Raw genomic sequence first — 18,627 nt, 5'->3', positions numbered from 1 at the left:
TCTGAAATACACTTTCTTTTCATCTTTACCTCTTAGAATCTCTTGTTTCCTTGATGACTTAGTTCAAAAGCACTTTCTACATGAAGCCTTTCCTGATCCACCCACCTGATAATTGATTTCCTCCTCAAGCCACCTTATGTTCATGCTGTATTATTATGGATAATAATATATATGTACATTATATCCCCCTCATTGAACAAAAGGGGTTTTGCCCTTTTGTCTTTGTAGCCCCAAACACCAAGCGTATTGCTGGAAACCTATTGAGTGCTTAATAAGTGCCTCTGGATGATTTGATTGATGTGAAAACTGAGAACCAGGGTTATGTGACTTATTCAAGGTCACATATGTGGTAAGTAGCAGAGTTAGGATTCAAACCAAAGTCATTTAACACAGAATGTGGTTGTGAATTCTTTGGAGAATTCTTGGTTCCTATCCTTTCACTACTTATCTATTAGGGGATGGCTATCAGTCACACATATGATTAATATATAACTATATATAAAACTGTCTATATAACTATATATGTATGTATGCATATATACACATATAAACATATATATACATGTATGTATATGTATGCATATATGTGTGTATATGCATAGACATAGACATATTTATCAATGTATGTATTATTTGCAGATCTTAGATACTGAACCTTTCTCAGAAAAATTGAATACAAAGATTCCCGCCCCTCCCCCCCCATTCATTCACTTCCTTCTTATGCTAGATGCCTTAATGTTGCCGGTGCAGAAACTTTTCAGTTTAATGTGATCAAAGTTATTTATTTTTCGTAATTGCTCCTTTCTCTTGTTTGGTTAAGCATACATCTCCTATCCATAGCTAGGAGAGGTATATCATCTATTTTTTTCTAGTATTATATAGTATGACTTTTAATATTAAGATCACATCCTTTTACAACGTGTTGTGGAATATGGTGTAAGGTGTTGGTCTGTGCCTAATTTCTGCCAGATTACTTTCCAATTTTTCCAGCAATTTTTTGAAAATCAAGAGTTTTTTTTCTAGGTAATTTATATTTTCCACTTAATCAAATACTGGATTATTAAGTTCTATTTTTTCCTGATTCTCCTCATCTAGTCTGTTCCACTGATCTCTATTTTTTTAGCCAATTCTAGATGGTTTTGATGACTAATGTTTTATAATAAAGTTTGAGGTCTGTAAGTGCTATTCTACCTTTGCCCTTACTTCTTTTAATCATTTCCTTGATATCTGGGATGTTTTATTTTTCCAAATGAAGTTATTATTTTATCAATTTGATTGGCATAGCATTAAAAATATAAGTTAATTTTGGTAGTATTGTAATTTTTATTATATTGCCAAGGTCTAGCCATGAACACTAAATATTCCTCCAGGTATTTGGGTTGTTCTTTATTTCTTTAAAGAATATTTTGTAATCGAGTCTATAGAAGTCTTATGTGCTTTGGTAGGTTAATCCCCAGATTATTGTTGTTTAGTTGTTCAGTTGTGTCTGACACTTTGTGACCCCGCAGACTATAGCACACCAATACTGTCCATGGGGTTTTCTCGGCAAAGATATTGGAGTGGTTTACCATTCCCAGTGGAATCTGATCCCCAGATACTTTATGCATTTCATAGTTATTTGGAAAAGGAATCCACTCTCTATTATTGCATCTTGTGTTTTATTGTTATATAAATAAGTTGTTGGTTTTTGAGGATTTCTTTTGTGGTCTATAACTTTGCTAATGCTATTAATTGTCTCAATTAGTATCTTTGCTAATTCCCCAGGGTTTTCCAAGGGTAGCCACCCTATTGTCAGCAAATAGGGAAAATTTAATCTCCTCTTTATTGTTATTCCTTTAATTTTTTTCCTCTTGTCTTCTCTTTTCTTTTTGTCCTCTCAGGTAGTCAGGTGGATCCCTCTTTCTTCTTCTCCCTTTCAACTAGTATTATTCATTAGTTTTTAAAATTCCATTTTTTACCCCTTTACTAAAAGGATTTCTCTCCCTCTCTTCATTATCCATCTTCTCTTTCTGTTTGTTTCTCTCTGCTATTGCGAGTATATCCAGAATAATATCAAATAATGGAGAAAGTGTGTACTCTTGCTTCATTCCCATATTTGCTGGACAAGGTTCTAGTGTATCCCCATTGAATATAATGCTTGCTTTTGGTTTTAGAGAGATACTTTTTTATGATATTAAAAATATTTTATGACTATACTTTGTAAGTTTATTTATTTAGGCATAAAGAATGCTGCACATGGTCAAAGATTTTTTTTTTGTATCTATTGAGATGATTTTGGTATTTTTGCTTTTGAGGTAGTTGATTATGTTTTTGTTTTCCTAATATTGAACCATCTTAGTGTCCCTGGCATAAATCCCACTTGATCATAATGAATAATTTCTTGGATAAATCACTGTAGTTTGTTTGATAAGATTTTGTTTAAAATTTTTGAGTCAATATTGAGTCAGTATATGAGCCTATGGTTTTCTTTCAGTGTTTTATCTTTTTCTGGTTTAGATAGTGGACCTTTTTTTCTGGTTTAGGTATTTATCTCATAAAAGGATTCTAGTAGGGCCCTTTCTTTCTCAATTTTTGAGATTAATTTGTGACATATGGGTACTAACAGTTCTTTAAAGCTTGATAGAATTCTTCCATAAATCCTTAAGGACCAGGGTTTGGTTTTGTTCTTTCCTCCTGCTGTGGTAGTTTTTTTTTAAGCTAGATCTGTTTCCTTTTCTGATGCTGATTATTTAAGATCTCTATCTGTTCTTCTGGTGGGTTGGGTATTTTATATTTTTGATGGTATTGCTTTATTTCTTTTTTGTCCTCAGTTTTGTTAGCATATAACTGTATAACTCTTATGTTTTTAGATTCACTTAATGCATAGTAAAAAAAATTCTATCCCCTGTATTATTTCATGTATATCTGTTTTTAAAATGTGTTTCTTGTAAACAACAGATTGTAGCATTTTGTTTTCTTACCCAACCTGTCTTTCTTATTAATTTTTATAGGACTTCTTAATACATTCAACTTTAAAGTTATGTGAGTTAGGTTTACATTTTCCTCATTCTGTCTCTAATATTGGAGTTTTCCAAGTTATGATTTTTTTTCTCTCTTCTGATGTAAACACAGTACTATGTTCCTTCAGTTACTTTACCTTAGTCTTTTTTTTAAGGTGGCCTATTCCCACTTGTTTTCTTCCCTTCACCATTGATTCCCTCCTCTTGTTTATTACCCCTTTCCCTTTGGAGTTTGGTTGTTAGTTCCATTTTTGCCTCTTGATTTTATCTGGTTATATAACTCTTCCCTCTTTTTTCTCTCTCAGGCATTCAGGTAGATTCCTCTTTCCTCTTCTCCCCTTCAAATAGTACTATTCATTAGTTTTATAAATTTCATTTTCCCCTCACTCTCATTTTTCTCTCACTCTCTTCATCACTTTTTCCCTCGTCTCCTTGTGCACATTTAGAAAAAGATCTCATGGGGCAGCTAGGTGGCGCAATGGGTATAGCACCAGCCTGTCAGTCAGGAGGACCTGAGTTCAAATCTGGCCTCAGACACTTGACACTTACTAGCTGTGTGACCCCGGGCAAGTCACTTAACCCCAATTGCCTAGCAAAACAAACAAAAGAAAAAAAAAGATCTCTTTCTGGTCTTTCTGCTGTTACTGTGTTGTTATTGTTATTCTTGGCAGCTGCCTTTATTCACTCCTACATTTCTCTTATTTGGGGTGCTTGAAGAGCAAGTAATGTCTTAACATCTGGTTTTCTTTCTAAAGAGGTTTCAAATGACTATTATTGAATGTCAATTGTTTTTCATTTATTGTTAAGCTTAGCTTTGCAGGATAGGTCACCCTGGACTCTATCCTAAGCTCTGTTGCTCTATGAAACACATTATTCCATTCCCTCTTATGTTTTCTTGTAGATGCAGAATAGTCTTGTGTTATTTGAATTTCCTTTCCTTTGAATTAGAAGGGTTTTCTTCATGATGAGTTGAAGAATTTGCTTTTGAATTGAATAGTTATATTTAACTACGATGTGTCTTGGAGTTTGTAGCCTTGAGTTTTTTCCCCCTGGAAGTGATCTATTAATTCTTTATGCTAGTCTAATGTTTTCTATATTCAGAAATTCTGGGCAGTTCTCTTTTTATAATTTTTTTCATTGTGGTGTTAAGACTGTTTGTCCTGTTGTATGCTTTTATGATCCTTAATCTGCATCTATGTATTCTGTCTTTTAGATCACTATGTTTGCTTGCATAATCAGCATATTTTCTTTCTTTCTTTTTTTGCTTCTCTTCTACATTCCCAATCTATTGTTATCTTTTTTGTTCTTTGCTGAGACTTGCCATCACAGAATTCTAATTTTTTTCTATTCAGCCTGATAATTTTGCTGTGTAGGCCATAAATTCTGCTCTCATAATTCTCATTTCTCTTTTGAACTACCCAAGAGCAGTAGGTTGTGATTTCATGTTCTTCTCACATTCCACAGGATTTTTTGTCTCTTCACATGTTGAATCATGTTCCTTTGTTTTATAGTATTTATTCACAGATTCCTGAACTTCATTTACTAGATGTGGAGGCCATATTTCTTCTGCTAATGATGAATCCCTTGTTGACTTAACTACTTATGTTCAAGACCTTTGAATTTTCTTCCTCTTGTAATCTTTAGTAACTTTGGTCTTTTCCTCCTTATGTTGCAAGGGCTGTGCCTCAAATGTAACGGGGGTGGGGTGGTAGCATCGTGCAATTTGAAGAAAGGTGAAGGATACATACTTTAATTCCTGCCAGGAAGGGAAGTAAAAAGTTGAGGCCAGAGGCTGCCACTCTGCTCTCCTTAGAAAGAGGGAGTACTGGGCAAGAATTATATCTATCTGCTTCCTTAAATATTATTCATCTAGGGAATGTAGTTTTCAGGTTTAATATGACTTCTAGTCACTGTTTCATTAATGAGGTGAGCAGGACCACAAACTTTATACCAAAGGCTTGACCCCTTTTCCCACCCCTATTTACCCAAATTGATGGCAAAATAGAAGGCAGAGAAATTATATATAGGAGAATATATACCAGATAATACAGAATGAAGGAGTTCTCCCATTGGCAGTGAGGTAATTCAGCTCAGCCAAGACAGAAAGAGAGAGAGAGTCCTAAATTTTACCCAAGGAGAAGTTCCCTGAAGTCTCTAGTGCAGCAAGCTGAGGGAGAGTGCCAGATCCTCTCATATTTCCTTCTTCCTTGAATATTTTCTTTTAGCAACCCAAAACAGAGTTGGCGTCTTCCATCTTCTCGAAGCTATAAGTCAGAAGGGCCAAAAGCTCCTTGAGACTCATAGCAGGTCCTGAAGGCTGAAAAGCTTGAAGAGAATTCAAAGAAGGCTGGAGATTGAGGCTCTCTTCCATCCTTGACAACTCTTTCTTGCGCCTCACGCAGGTGCCGGCACTGATCTCCACCAATGAGGGAGTTCCATGCCAATGGACTCTGGGGCTGGAGTCACTCTTATTTTCCCTTAATACTCACTTTCTGAGTCTCTGACTGACTCTGATGGTGGTTTCCTTGGGAGCTCAAAGCATTTCAGCCTCCTCCCACACTTGGCAATTCAAAATACACCAGCCTGGATCTCTGCTCCAAGTGACTTTTGAGTGGTCAGAATTGGCCCCAGCTAGGTACTGAGTACCTTCCCTCAGGCTTAGTGGAGTCCTGCATAGCATCCCCTGTCCCTTCCATTGTATCCTGTCCTGTTGTGCTATTCCACTCCCTCAGTTCCTCAGTTCTCTGACTTGGCACCGGCAGGTCAAAGAACTTTTCCAACACTGTTGCTGCTGGCTGGGGCACTTCTATAGTCTGGAGCACTGCAGAGGCTGCTGGCTCTCTGTTCTGCTCTGAGCAGACTTCCACAGCCTAGAACAGGATCTTCACTCTCCAGGGTACCAAAAAGAGAGAGGAGATCAAGGTGTGGGCAGCTTTTGTTACAAGTTAGTGTGAGTCACCTGGTGCAGACTTGCTGCCAGTAGTGTGGGATGTAGCGGAGGTGCTGAGTGAGCTCTTAATGTAGAAGTCAGTTCATGGCTTGTTTGTTTTGTTTTTTTCCTTCTTTTGGATTCTGGGTATCCTAAATCATGAAAACAACTGAAGTTTCTTTATCTTTGGCACATAGTTCCTGTTTTGTAGAAGTTTGAGAGATCAGAGAAAATGTCTAATCAAAACTTCGTTCATCACATGGCCCAGAAGTTGATTTCTATTTCTTAATGAGGAAAGGAGGACCCCAAACTTAATACCCAAGACTTGACCCCTTTCCCACCAAATGCTCTGATTCTGGTTTTGCTATGGATTTGAATAAGTGGGTTTATTTGCTATATGTTATGGATGGTTATGGTGGAACTGATATTTGGGCTAATACTTTTCATTGAGAAATCTATCTGCTTCTGTAGCTCTCCAAAAGTGCTTGTCTCCCACTCACTGGAGGAGATAGGAGAGGAGAAGGCCTTGAAGTGGCCATAGAACTAGACCTAGTTGACATAGACATTAGAAGCCACCTAGTCAAATCTCTCATTTCACAGATGAGGAAACAAAGGCACCAGGAGTTAAAGTGATTTGCCCAAGGTCACTGAGGTAGTAAGCATAATCAATCAAACACTTATTAAATGAGCATTATGTGTCAGGCACTGTGCTAAGTGCTGAGGAAACAAAAAGAGGGAAAAAACAGTCCCTGCCTTCAAGGAACTACCCTTCAGCTCTCATTCCTTGCCCTTGTTCTTTCTATTGTATAGCTACCCTGGCATTTGGCTGAAAGGAAACCTGTCAATGAGCACTCAGCCAAGCGCATATGCGTCAGGCAAGAACATAGACCTATAGCAGACAAGCCAAATAGACCTTCGAATGATATGTTTCCTGAAACATTGAAAGGCCCCATCTGGCACTGGCGATCTCGTCTGACTGCTTACGATTGTTTCAGCAGGGTGGATGGCTAGGAACTTGGTTTTCTACTCAGAATTTTCCTAACACCATGTGACCTGGGGATAGCTCATCATTAGTATTGAAATACTGCTCTCTTTTCTCTGTGCAAATTGGTGTGTCTTCCTTGATTCTGCTCACTTGGGTTGAGCAGGAGAGCCCTGCCTTGTTTTTGTCTTTCTAGGAGAATGAGGACTCTAGAAGAACAGGTCTTTGAGAGGCAGTCAAGTAGAAGTGGGATGATTCCTTTTGACCTCTGGGGATAGAACTAGGAACGATGGATGGAAATCGAAAACAGATAATTTTAGGCTTTGTGTGAAGACAACTTTCCTAACACTAAGAGCTTTTGTTTGTTTGTTTGTTTGTTAGTTTTTCCCCCATAACATAGTATAATAAAAAATATGATTGTATATGAAACCACTAATCTATTATGTACAACTTGCTATTCTTTTTAAACATATATTAAAGTGATTGTGTAAGTTTCATTTTTTCCCTTTTTTCTCCCCTCTCCCCCAAGAGATGGCTACCATTTGACACAAATGTGTGTGGATGTATATATACATGTATACGTATATGTATGCATATATATGTAAAATAATTCTACACATACTTCCATTTATCAGTTCTCTCTCTGGGTACAGATCACATCTTCCTTCATATGTCCTTTGTAGTTAGTTAATTTGGGTATTTATAATAGTCAAAATGACTTATTTGCTCAAAGTTGTTCTGAAAACAATGTTGCTGTTATTATATACAATGTTCTCTTGGTTCTGCTCATTTTGCTCTTCATTATTTCATGCAAGTTTATCCATGTTTTTCTAAAATCATTGAGCTCATCATTTCTTTTTTAAAATAAAAAAAGTTTATTTATTTTTAGTTTTCAACATTCACTTCCATAAGATTTTGAGTTCCAAATTTTCTCCCCCTTCCTCCCCTCCCCCACCCCAAGATGGTGTGTAATCTGATATAGTCACTACATATACATTCGCATTAAACATATTTTCACATTAGTCAAGTTGTAAAGAAGAATTAGAACCGATGGGAGGAACCATGAGAAAGAAGAAACGAAGCGAAACAACAAAAAAAGGAGAGCAAATAGTATGCTTCCATCTGTATTCAGACTCCAAAGTTCTTTCTCTGGGTGTGGATAGCATGCTCCATCATGAATCTTTTGGAGTTGTCTTAGATCCTTGCATGGCTAAGAAGAAGTAAGTCTATCTAAGTCAGTCATCACACAACCTTGCTGTTATTGTGTACAATATTCTTCTGGTTCTGTTTACTTCACTCTGTATCAGTTCATGTAAGTCTTTCCAGATTTTTCTGAAGTCCACCTGCTCATCATTTCTGACAGTATAATAATATTTCATTACATTCATATACCACAACTTGTTTAGCCATTCCCCAATTGATGGGCATCCCTTCAATTTCCAATTCTTTGCCACCACAGAAAGAGTTGCTGTAAATATTTTTGTACATGTGGGTCCTTTCCCCTTTTCTATTATCTCTTTGGGATACAGACCTAGAAGTGATGCTACTGGGTCAAAGGGTATGCACAGTTTTATAGCCCTTTGGGCATAGTTCTAAATTGCTCTCCAGAATGGTTGAATCAGTTCACAATTCCACCAACAATGCATTAGTGTTCCAATGTTTCTACATCTTGTCCAACATTTATCATTTTCCTATTTTGTCATGTTAGCCAATCTGATAGGTGTGATGGAATACCTCAGAGTTGTTTTGACTTTCATTTCTCTAATCAATAGTGATTTAGAGCATTTTTTCATGTGATTATAGATGGCTTCAATTTCTTCCTCAGAAACTGCCTGTTAATGTACTTTGACTATTTATCAATTGGAGAATGACTTGTATTCTTATAAATTTAACCCAATTCTTTATATATTTTAGAAACGAGGCCTTTATCAGAGACACTGGCTCTAAAGATTGTTTCCCAGCTTTCTGTTTCTCTTTTAATCTTGGTGACACTGGCTTTGTTTGTGCAAAACCTTTTCAATTTAATGTAACCTAAATTATCCAATTTGCATTTCATAATGTTCTCTATTTCTTGTTTGGTTATAAATTCTTCCATTCTCCATAGATCTGAGAGGTAAACTCTTCCTAATTTATATATGGTATCACCCTTTATGTCTAAATCATGCACCCATTTTTACTTTATCTTGATATACAGTGTAAGATGTTGGTCTATGCCTAGTTTCTGCCATAGTCTCTTCCAGTTTTCCCAGCACTTTTTGGTAAATAGTGAGTTCTTATCCCAGAAGCTGGGGTCTTTGGGTTTCTCAAACAGTAGATTATTATAGTCATTGACTGTTGTGTCTTGCATACCTAACCTATTCCACTGATCCACCACTCTATTTCTTAGCCAGGACCAAGTAGTTTTGATGATTGTTGCTTTATAATACAAGATCTGGTATGGTTAGACCACCTTCCCTTGCATTTCTTTTCATTAATTCCCTTGTCATTCTGGACCTTTTGTTCTTCCAGATAAATTTTATTATTTTTTCTACCTGTATAAAATAATTTTTGGTAGTTTGATTGGTATGGCACTGAATAAGTTAATTAATTTAGGTGGAATTGTCATTTTTATTATATTAACTCAGCCTACCCATGAGCAGCTGATATTTTTCCCGAATGTTTTGGTCTGACTTGATTTGTGTGAAAGGTGTTTTATGATTGTGTTCATGTAGTTCTTGGCTTTGTTTTGGCAGGTAGACTCCCAAATATTTTATAATGTTTACAGTAACTTTAAATGGAATTTCTCTTTATATTTCTTGTTGTTGGGCTTTGTTAGTAATAGAAATGTTGTTGATTTATGTGGGTTTATTTTATATCCTGCAACTTTGCTAAATTTATTTATTATTTCAAGTAGTTTTTTTACTTGATTCTTTAAGCATACTATCATATCATCTGCAAAAAGTGAGTGCTTTGTTTCTTCTTTGTCTATTTTAATTCTCTCTATTTCTTTTTCTTATTGCCAAAGCTAACATTTCTTATACAATGTTGAATAACAGTGGTGAAAATGGACATCCTTGTTTCACCCCCAATCTTATTGGAAATGCTTCTAGCTTATCCCCGTTACATATAATGCTTGCTGATAGTTTTGGATAGATACTACCTATCATTTTAGGGAAGACTCTATTTATTCCTATGCTCTATAGTGTTTTTAATAGGAATGGGTGCTGTATTTTGTCAAATGCTTTTTCTGCATCTGTTGAGGTAATCATATGATTTCAGTTAGTTTTGTTGTTGATATGGTCAATTATACTGATGGTTTTCCTAATATTGAATTAGCCCTGCATTCTGCATGTAAATCCTACCTGGTCATAGTGTATTATCCTTGAGATAAGTTGCTGGAATCTTTTTTTATCATATTTTATTCAAAATTTTTGTATCTATATTCATTAGGGAAATTGGTCTATAATTTTCCTTCTCTGTTTTGGGTCTTCCCAGTTTAGGTATCAACACCATATTTGTATCATGAAAAGAATTTGGCAGGACTCCTTCTTAGCCATTTTCCCAAATAGTTTATATAGTATTAAGATTAATTGTTCTTTAAATGTTTGATAGAATTCACTTATAAATCCATAGGGCCCTGGAGGTTTTTTCCTTGGGAGTTCATTGATGGCTTGTTCAATTTCTTTTTCTGAAATGGGGTTATTTTAGTATTTTATTTCATCTTCTGTTAATCTGGGCAATTTATATTTTAGTAAATATTCATCCATTTCACTAAGCTCATCAAATTTATTGGCATACAGTTCAAGCAAAATAGCTTCTAATTATTGTTTTAATTTCCTCTTCATTGATGATGAATTCACCCTTTCATTGTCTATGGTACCTTTCAGCAGGATGTAGTTTGCTTCCTTATATCTTTTAATTAGATCTATTTTTACTTTTGCTTTGTCTGAGATCAGGATTGCTACTCCTGCCTTTTTTTTTTTTTACTTCAGCTGAAGCATAATATATTCTACTCCAGCCTTTTACCTTTACTCTGTGTGTATCCTTCTGCTTCAAATGTATTTCTTTTAAACAACACATTGTGGGATTATGGTTTTTAATCCACTCTGCTATCCACTTCCATTTTATAGGAGAGTTCATCCCACTCACCTTCCCAGTTATGATTACTATCTGTCTTTCTCTCCATCCTATTTCCCCCCTCTATTTATTTTTTATCTCTTTTCTTCCTTTTCCTCCTCACTAGAGTTTTGCTTTTTACCACTACCTCCCTCAACCTGCCCTCCTTCCATTCTATCATCCCCCTCTCTTTTCTTTCCCCTTTCCCCTGCTACTTCTTCCCTTTCTTCTGCCCACCCCTTCCCTCTTCTTTCCCCTTTCCCTTCCTACTCCCCATAGGGTAAGTTAGATTTCTATGCCTGAATATATTGTTTCCTCTTTGAGCCAAATCCGATGAGACTAAGTTTCAAACAATGCTCATCTCCCTCTCTTCTTTCCCTCTACTGTAATAAGTCTTTGCACCTCTTTATGTGATATAATTTAACCTTTTCTGCCTTCTCCTTTCCTCTTCTCCTTCACCACTTAAATAGATTTTTTGATCATCACATCAAACTCAACTTATACCGTGCCCTCTGTCTATGTATACCCCTTCTAAATGTCATAATAAAGATACAATTATCAAGAGTTTCAAGTATCATCTTCCCACATAGTGATGTAAACAGTTTGCCCTTATTGAATAACATGTTTTTTTCTTTTCCTGTTTACCTTTTTATGTTTCTCTTGAGTCCTGTATTTGAAGATCAAATTTTCTATTGAGCTCTGGTCTTTTTATCAGGAAGGTTTGGAGGTCCCATATTTCATTGAATGTCTATCGCCTCCCTGAAAGATTATGCTCAGTTTTGCTAGTTGGTTGATCATTAGTTGTAATACAAGCTCCTTTGCCTTATGAAATATCATATTCCAAGCACTCTGATCTTTTAAAGTAGAAGCTGCAAGGTCCTGCATAATCTTGACTGTAGTTTAGTGATATTTAAATTGTTTCTGGTTGCTTGCAGTGTCTTCTCCTTGACGTGATAATTCTGGAATTTGTCTACAATACTCCTTGACGTTTTCAACTTGGGTTTTCTTTCTGGAGGTGATTGGTGGATTCTTTCAGTGACTATTTTACCTTCTGGTTCTAGGACCTCAGGGCAGTTTTCCCTGATGATTTCTTGAAATATGCTGTCCAGGCTTTTTTTTTTTTTCTGGTGATGGCTTTCAGGTAGACCAATCATTCTTAAATTATCTCTCCTGCATCCATTTTCCAGGTCAGTTGTTTTTCCAATGATATATTTTACATTTTCTTCTATTTTTTCATTCTTTGGGTTTTGTTTGGCTGATTCTTGATATTGCATAGAGTCATTAGGTTCCACGTCCTCAATTCTAAGCCTTAACAAATTGTTTTCTTCAGTTAGCTTTTGTACCTCCTTTTCCATTTGGCCAATTCTACTTTTTAAGGAGTTGTTTTCTTCAGTATACTTTTTTTTTCTATTTGGCCAATTTTTTTTTAAGGAATTGTTTTCTACAGTCAATTTTTGTCCTACCTTTTCCAAGCTGTTGACTCTTTTTTGCATACCTCTCATTTCTTTTCCCAATTTTTTTCTTCCTCTCTTATTTGACTTTAAAAATCCTTCTTGAGCTTTTCCAAGAAGGCTTTTTGGGCTTGAGACCAGTTCATATTCCCCTTTAAGGTTTTGGATGTGGTTATATTGACAACGTTGTCCTCTTCTGAATTTGTGTTTTGATCTTCCCTTGTCTCCATAGAAAGAATCTATAATCATTGTACTCTTCTGCATTTTGTTCATGATGTTTGCCTATTTCCTGGCTTTTAAAGTTGAGCTCTCCTGCTGGAGCACAGGGGACACAGTTCCAGGCTTCTTGTGGTGGGGGCCAGGGGTCTCATCTTTTGCTTTGTGTGCTGGGGCCTCAGGTGCTGGCAGCTGGAGACTATAGGGTCTGGTAGATTACCTGTTGCTGAACTGGGGTCCTAGTGGTGGGGGCTGGTGTGTAATGAGGCCAGGTGGGGTTTTTCTGCATTTCCCAGAGCTACACTGAAGCTCTTGGGGGAGGGGAGGGGAGGGGAGTCCATAGAGGATGCCTACTTACCTGGGCTGTGCTGAAGCATGGGGAGGATGCCAGACCACTGTATTTCATCACAATTACATACCACAGCTTGTTTAGCCATTCTCCAATCGACAGGCGTCCCTGCAAGTTCTTTGCTACTACAAAGAGAGCTGCTACAAATATTTTAGAACATATAGGTTCTTTTCCTTTTCCCCTAATCATCTTTGGAAATAGACCTAGTAGAGGTATTTCTAGGTCAAAGGGTATGGGCAGTTTAATAACTCTTTGGACATAATTCCAAATTGATCTCCAAAATGGTTGAATCAATTCATAATTCCACCAACAATGAATTAGTGTCCCAGTTTTTCCACATTCCCTCCAACATTTGTTGCCTTCTCCTTCAATCATTTTAGCCAATCTGATAAGTGAAAAATGATATTTCAAGGTTGTTTTAATTTGCATTTCTCTAATAAATAATGATTTAGAGCATTTTTATATGACTAATTGTTTTGATTTCTTTATGTAAAAACTACGTGTTCATTTGTCAATTGAAGAATGACTCATTCTTATAGATTTGACAAAGTTCTTTATATATTTGGGGTGAGACCTTTATCTCAGAAACTGTCTATAAAATTTCCCCACCCAATTTTTTGCTTTCCTTCTGATCTTGGCTACATTTGTTTGATTTGTACAAAACCTTTTTACTTTAATGTAATCAAAATTATCCATTTTACACCTCACTCTGCTCTCTATCTCTTGTTTATTCATAAATTGTTCACCTATCCATAAATCTGATAATATGTTACATTATTCTAATTTTCTTGTGATATCTTTTTTATATCTAGGTCATGTATCCATTTTGACTTTACCTTGGTAAATGTTGTAAGATATTGGTCTATGCCCAATTTCTGCCCTATTGCTTTCCAGTTTAACCAAATATTTTTTTAATCAAATAATGAATGCTTATCTCAAAATCTTAAGTCTTTACATTTGTCAAATACAATGTTACTGTATTTATTTGCTGCTGTAAATTGCATGTCTACTCCATTCCATTGATCTGCCTTTCTATTTCTCAATCAGTTCCAGATAGTTTCCATAATTACTGCTTTCTAATATAGCTTAACGTTTAGTACTACTAAATCTCCTTCCTTTACATTTTTTCCCCATTAGTACCTTTGATATTCTTGACTTTTTGTTTTTCCAAATGAATTTTATTATTTTTTCTAATTTAGTAAATAAGTTTTTGGCAATTTAATTGGGATGGCATTGAATATATAAATTAGTTTAGGTTAAATTGTCATTTTTATTATATTGGCCCTGCCTACCTATGAATGATAAATATTTCTCCAATTATTTAAATCTGGTTTTATTTTTATTAAAAGGGTTTTTTTTTTATAATTTTGTTTATATAGTTCCTGGGTTTCTTTTGACAGGTATACTACCAGGTATTTTATACTATCTAGAATTATTTTAAATGGAATATCTCTTACTATCTCCTCTTACAGGGTTTTGTTTGTGATATATAGGAATGCTGATGATTCATATGAATTTACTTTATATCTTGATACTTTGCTAAAATTATTATTTCAACTAACTTTTTAGCTGAGTCTTTGGTATTTTCTAAGGATATCATTATATCATCTGTAAAAAGAGATAGTTTTATTGCCTCATTCCCTATTCTGATTCCTTCTATTTCTTTTCCTTCTAATTGCTATTGCTAGGATTACCAATACAATATTGAATAATATTGGTGACAGTGGGCATTCTTGTTTCACACCTGAGCTTATTGGGAAGGCTCCTAGCTTAACCCCATTACAAATAACGCTTGTTAATGGTTTTAGATAAATGCTTTTTATCAATTTAAGGAAAAATCCATTCCTACCTATACTTTCAAGTGTTTTTTAATAGAAATGAGTGTTGTATTTTATCAAAAGCTTTATTTTTGCATCTATTGATATAATACGATTTAAATTTTTTTATTATTGATATAATCAATTACGTTAATAGTTTTCCTTATGCTAAACCATCTCCACATTCCTTGTATAAATCCTACTAGGTCATAATGTATAATCTTTGTAATACATTGTTGTAATCTTTTAGCTAGTATTTTACATTCATATTCATTAATGAAATTGGTCTATAATTTTCTTTTTCTGTTTTTACTCTTTCTGGTTTATGTATCAAATTCATAAAAGGAGTTTGGTAGGATCCCTTCTTTGCCTATTATTCCAAATAATTTATTTAATGTTCAAATGAGTTGATCCTTAAATATTTGATAAAACTCACTTGTAAATCCATCTGGTCTTGGTGCTTTTGCTTAGGAAGCTCATTTGTGGTCTGTTCCATTATTTTTTCCTAAAATTGGTCTATTTACAGATTTTATTTCCTCTTTTGCTGATCTAGGCAATTTGTATTTTTGTAAATATTCTTTCATTTCACTTAAACTGTTAAATTTGTTGGCATATAATTGAGCAAAAATGCTCCTTATAACTGCTTTAATTTCATCTTAATTAGTGGTATATTCACTCTTCATTTTTAATATTAGTGATTTGGTTTTCTTCTAATTAAAAAAATCAAATTAACCAATGGTTTATATAGTTTGTTGTTTTTTTCATAAAACCACTCCTAGTTTTATTCATTAGTTCAACTTTTTTTATCCTCAATTTTATTAATCTCACCTTTAATTTTTAGTATTTCCAATTCAGTGTTTAACTTGGATTTTTAGTTTGTTCTTTTTCTAGTTTTTTAAATTGCATATCCTATTCATTGGTCCACTCTTTTTCAATTTTATTGGTGTAAGCACTTAGAGATATAAATTTTCCTGTGATCACTGTTTTTTGCTGTATCCCATAGGTTTTGATATGTTGTCTTTTTATTGTAATTCTCTTTAATGAAATTATTGATTGTTTCTATCATTTGTTCTTTAACCCACTTATTCTTTAAGATTACATTGTTTATTCTCCAATTAGTTTTATTCTATGTTTCCTTGGCCCTTTATTAAATATAATTTTTATTGCATTGTGATCTGAAATGGATACTTTTAATATTTCTGCTTTTAACTATAAAATTTTTATGTACTAATATATGGTCAGTCTTTGAAAAGGCAACATTAACTGCTGAGAAAAAGGTATATTCTTTTCTACTTCCATTCAGTTCTCTCCAGATATCTATCATATCTAGCTTACCTAAAATTCTGCTCACTTCCTTGAATTCTTTTTTTTTTATTAATTTTTTGGTTAAATTTATCTAGTTCTGGAAGGGGAAGATTAAAGTCTTCCACTATTAGAGTACTACTATTTATCTCCATCTGTAATTCATTTAACTTTCTTTCAAAAATTTAGATGCTATAGTATTTGATGTATATAGGTTTAGCATTGAAATTGCTTCATTGTCTATGGTACCTTTTATCAAAATGTTGTTATGCTGTTTATCTCTTTCAATTAAATTTATTTTAGCCATAACTTTTTCTAAGATATAAATTGCTACCCCTGCCTTTTTTTTTAACATCAGCTGAAGCATAATAAATTCTACTCCAACCCTCCATTTTAACTCTGTGTATATGTTTCATTCTTAAATATGTTTCTTGTAAACAACATATTGTTGGATTCTGATTTTTAATCTATTCTGCCATCCACTGCTGTTTTATGGGTAAATTCATCCCATTCACATTCAAAGTTATAATTATTACTTTCAAATTTCCCTCCATCATAATTTTATTCACCATTGTCCTCAGCCTCTCTTTTTGCCCTCTACCAGATGTACATATTGTTTTGTCTTCAACCCAGATCTGAGTGAGAGTAAGGTCCCAACATTACCAGCCCTCCACCCCCACCTACTTCCTCTGTATCATTTCTTCCTCTCATGCCCCATTTTATGAGATAATTGTTCCTTTTCACTTTTTCTGAACTAATTTTGTTTTTTTTTAGAATCAACCCCAACCTTTCTTTCAAACTACCCTAGTAATGAAGATAGTTTTTAAAATACTGATAACATTTTCATATATAAGAAGTAAACAACTTGACCTTAATGAATCTCATAATTAGTCTTTAATGTTTTCCTTATATTTTTTTCTGGATCTTTAAAATTTTTTTTTTAATTGAGTTCTGGTCTCTTTGTCACAAATGCTTGAAAGTCTTTCAGTTTGTCAAATGTCCATTTTTAAAATTTGGGATTATATATAATTTTTATATATAATTTTATGTATCATATCATATCGTATCATATTATATATAATTTTGGGATTATACTCAACTTTGCTGGGTAAATTATTCTTGGTCACAACCCCACCTTTTTTGTTCTTTGAAATATAATTTTAAATACTTATGGTCTTTTTAGTGTAAAAGCTTCTAGGTCTTGTGAAATCCTGATTGTATCTCCACAGTATTTAAATTGTTTTTTTTCTTGTCATTTGCAATATTTTCTCTTTAACCTGGGAGTTTTGAAACTTGGCCATGACATTCCTGTACATTTTCCTCCTGGGATCTCTTCCAAGTGGTGGATGGTAGAATTTTTTTTTTTCTATTTCTACTTTACCCTCTTGTTCTAGAACGTCAGGGCAATTTTTCTAAATAATTTCTCATAATATTGTATCGAGATTCTTTTTTCGATCTTAACTTTCTGGTAGTCCAACAATTCTTACATTGTCTCTCCTTGATCTGCTCTCCAGATTGGCTGTTTTTTTAATGAGAGTGTTTCAGATTGTCTCCTATTTTTTCTAGTTCTAGTTCTTATCTTATCTAGTTCTTATCTTATCTAGTATCTAGTTCTTATCTAGTTCTTATCTATCTAGTTCTAGATCTTATAAAATTATTTGATTCCTCTTGCCCAATTCTAGTTTTCAAGGAGTTATCTTCTTCCTTAGGATTTCAGACTTCTTTTTCCAATTGGGTTAATTTTCCATAATTTTCTTGGATTGCTTCAATTTTTTCCCCAATTTTTTCCCCAATCTCTCTTATTTGATTTTTGAATTTCTTTTTAAGATCTTCTAAGACCTCTTTTTGGGATTGTGACCATCTGACATTACTCTTTGGGGAAGGAGTAGCTTTTTTTTTTTATATCATTATTTTCCTCTGAGTATGAACCCAAATCTTTCTTTATAGCATAGTAGCTATTTACTGTCCGGTTCTTTCTCCTTTGCTTGTTCATTTTTTATTTTGTTTTATTTTATTTTAGCAGCTTTTTATTATAACCAGGTTTTAACCCTCAGTTGTGGATAATGATGCCCTAGGCCTCAGGTCCCCCCTACTGTTATTTTCTGAATTCTGTCTGGAGGCACATTTCACTGGAAGCTTTTCAAAAATGAAATGGTTTGACTCTGGAAGTGATGAGTTCCATCTCTCAGGAGATCTTCAAGAAAAGACTAGAGAAGTACTTGGGTGTATAGAAGAGATTTCTCTTTTGGGTAAGGCTTCAACTACAGGACTGCTAAAGACCTTTGGTATTCTGAAATTCTTCAGTTCTGTAAAGAAGAGGTCTATTGCTTTGTATATGTGAGTGCCCAAGAGAAATGTAAGAAGCTGGCCTGAGGTGGTCAGGTTTTTTTTTTTTTTTTTGTGGGTAGCATTAATAAAATTTGATTTTCTTTTAGATGTAAAATTTAGTCAATAACTTTGCCATGCAGTCAGTCATTTGAGGGCATT

General features: G+C 34.4%; 1 protein-coding gene across 1 annotated transcript in view; it reads left to right on the top strand.

The window, feature by feature from the left end:
- SCN11A (sodium voltage-gated channel alpha subunit 11) overlaps positions 1–18,627 on the top strand; it is a 127,871-nt gene that overhangs the window by 10,683 nt on the left and 98,561 nt on the right. The window lies entirely within an intron of this gene.

This window comes from Vombatus ursinus, unplaced genomic scaffold (assembly GCF_900497805.2).
Source record: "Vombatus ursinus unplaced genomic scaffold, bare-nosed wombat genome assembly UNPS02014817.1, whole genome shotgun sequence".
NCBI lineage: Eukaryota > Metazoa > Chordata > Mammalia > Diprotodontia > Vombatidae > Vombatus > Vombatus ursinus.
The sequence above is the reverse complement of the archived record's forward strand: the minus strand, read 5'-3'. Positions and strand labels throughout refer to the sequence as shown.